Source organism: Convolutriloba macropyga, unplaced genomic scaffold (assembly GCF_964194025.1).
Source record: "Convolutriloba macropyga unplaced genomic scaffold, txConMacr16.3 SCAFFOLD_1536, whole genome shotgun sequence".
Lineage (NCBI taxonomy): Eukaryota > Metazoa > Xenacoelomorpha > Acoela > Convolutidae > Convolutriloba > Convolutriloba macropyga.
In genome coordinates, this window is record NW_027452918.1 from 10001 (window position 1) to 13009 (window position 3009).

The following is a 3009-nucleotide window of genomic DNA, read 5'->3' on the forward strand; positions in this document are numbered from 1 at the left end:
AACCGTCCGTGGTTGCGGGACACCGAATCGGCGCCCTCACCACACAAAGTAGTGCAATTCATAAAAATTACACTGTTCACTTTCATTTCGCGTGTGCGCTTTCAATGAGCGACAACACTTGCAAGCAACTCACACTCCTTGGTCCGTGTTTCAAGACGGGCTGTAGAGAGCATTGAATAGGAAGTTGAGGTCAGACAGGCAATCAAGATCAATTTATCTCATTTTGTTTAGAATCAACAAGAAGAATTCCGAGGAAAACTTCTGCTCGATTCATTAACAAGATTTGCCAAAAGACGACAACTACACTACTCGGTAGCCGAGAATATAATATCAAGGCATTGAGTATGGTAACGCTCACTCCAGTTCCCCTTCAACAGTTTCACGTACTTTTCACTCTCTCTTCAGAGTGCTTTTCAACTTTCCCTCACGGTACTTGTTTACTATCGGTCTCGCTTTATAATTAGCTTTTGGAGAGACATATCTCCAGCTTCGAGTTGCACTTTCAAACAACTCTACTCATAGGAATGAGCCATTATGACTGGTATCGAAAATGACCTTTACAGGATTTTCACCTTCTTTGATGCTACTTTCCAGTAGACATCAGGACAAATTCACCAGTCTAGCATCAAACCATACCGGACACCGAGAAATGTTGCCATTTCTCTTCCCGATGAGCTTTTCCCTGTTCATTCGCCATTACTAAGGGATTCTCAGTTGATTTCTTTTCCTCCCCTTACTGATATGCTTAAGTTAAGGGGGTTCTCTCGCCCAATTCAGGTTATGTAGTTGATTGTCTCTTAATTGGTTCACTGACCAATATGAGACAGAAACCGATTCAGCAGTTTTGTTCGCTACTACTATCAAACACAGGTCGAAGTTTCCATTCAGTCATTAATTCCAACTTTCAAATGTTGTTGTTTCAGCTTTCGCTTACTAGAAGCAACATAATACTCGCTGCAATACAGACCTCGGGAAACCCTCACCGTGAATAAGGTTCACTCACATATTTCACTACATTTTGCGTGGGATTGGAGATGAGGCTACTCGTTCTTGCTCAGTACTAGGCTGAAAATTAACGAAACTTCGTTACAAACGTTCACATGTTGATGTTTCCGCTTTCGCGTACTCGAAACAACATAATACTAGTCTTTGTAATTTAGTTTCATAATTTCAACTGTTCTCATGCAGAATTTTTGCTCATTCTTATCCCAAATTTTGACCTGGCTACTAGTTACACTCCTTGTACTTATTGCAAAATGACCACAAATTTCAACAGCTTTCACATGTTGCTGTTTCGGCTTTCGCTTACTACAGTCAACATAATACTCGTTGCAAAATAAGTGCTCGGCATCTGCAATTTTCCAAAGACGAAGTTTCGCCAGTTCAATTTTCGCTCGCCAATTATGGCTACTAATTCACACGGTACTGAGCTCAACAACATTAAATTTGTTCAGCAAGACTTTCACATGTTGATGTTTTGGCTTTCGCCTACTAGAAGCAACATAATACTCGTCTTGTTAGCTCATTCAATGAGAATAGCTTTTCCCGTTGAGAATTTTTGCCTTCAATTGGCGTTGTAGTGAGTTTGGCTACTCAGATCACCAAATACTTGTGACAATTCGAACCAGAAATGTTTTCAATTTTCACATGCTGATGTTTCGGATTCAACCTACTAGAAGCAGCATAATACTTGTATTCAACAATTTCTGTATCAAATCCCAGTTTTCTCTGGTGCATCTTTGCCAAACTATTCCAAACTGCCTGAGTCTGAATACCAATTACAGGTACTAGTAAATGCACGTTACTAAGGACTATATAGTTCTAGGTTACTGTACACAACGACGTTCACATGTTGATGTTTCAGCTGCCGCTTACTAGAAACAACATAATACTTATCGTGCATACCTTTCCATAACTTGTCCTTTTCAGATGCATTAGTTTCCCTTTGTCTTGGCTTCTACAGTCAGACTGGCTACTAGTAACAGCACAGTACTAATCACATATCGTTCTACAGTTTGCAGACAACTTTCACATGTTGATGTTTCAGCTTTCGCCTACTAGAAACAACATAATACTCGCTGTATACATTTGTAGTTCTCTATGTAACTTTCATGTGAAGAAGTTTCGCCAGTCTTTTTGACTGTCTCAAATCTGAGTCATGCTTAGGCTACTAGTTGCTTCATAGTACTTATCGCCTCGAGATCATTGAACAAAACTTGATTTTCACATGTTGCTGTTTCAGCTTCCGCTTACTAGAAACAACATAATACTAGTCTCATTAAGTTCCGTCTCTTTGCAATTTTCTTATGAAGAAAATTCGCCATCACAATGACTCCAGCAGTTCTTGATCAAGGAATGCAATCATTGATCAGAATGCTATTATTTGAATCGGTTCTGCTTTAAGTGTTCCAATTTTATTGGAAGCACCAACAATAGAACATCAATGTGTTCAATCGAGAGTTATATAACCCTGAATCGGACGCAGTCAACAGCCGAAGCCGAGACCGCCTTTTGCGTTAGAGAGGTCGGTAAACAAATCTTGCGATTCATACCGAATTAACACATATAGCTGTGCTCCTCTTCGTAAAGCGAGCCAAGTGATCCCCTGTTGAAGGATGTATTTGGACCAATCTAGTAGCATTTGGTTTCCAACAAGCTCTCCCAAGTTAGCTTACTTATTGGGCTTTTCAACCAATTCGGTTGGCTACAAGCATCATCAAAGTACTAGCCACAGTTTGATCGCAAAATTCTACGACTTTCACATGTTGATGTTTCGGCTTGCGCTTAGCCTACTATAAGCAACATAATACTAGTCATATCATAGAGCGTGATCAGCTTGTGACGTTCTCATGATGAAGTTTCACCAACAGTGTCTCACTTCGAGCTTAAATCCAGCTACTAGTAACTACACAGTACTGACTGCAACGATAACTTTTATCTATACCTTTCACATGCTGCGCTTTCGGCCAGGGCCTACTAACGTCAACATAATACTCGATATAAACTTTT

The 3009-nt window shown here is 40.0% G+C and overlaps 1 non-coding gene and 1 pseudogene across 1 annotated transcript in view; both read right to left on the reverse strand.

Moving 5' to 3' along the window:
• Window positions 1-782, reverse strand: part of LOC142357899 (large subunit ribosomal RNA) — a 3522-nt gene extending 2740 nt beyond the window's left edge. The window contains exon 1 of the ribosomal RNA XR_012761726.1: window positions 1-782. This exon is cut by the window's left edge and continues 2740 nt beyond it. This is a non-coding gene — a ribosomal RNA (large subunit ribosomal RNA).
• A 1683-nt stretch (window positions 783-2465) lies between these two features.
• Window positions 2466-2617, reverse strand: LOC142357896 (5.8S ribosomal RNA; annotated as a pseudogene).
• Window positions 2618-3009: the final 392 nt, after the last annotated feature.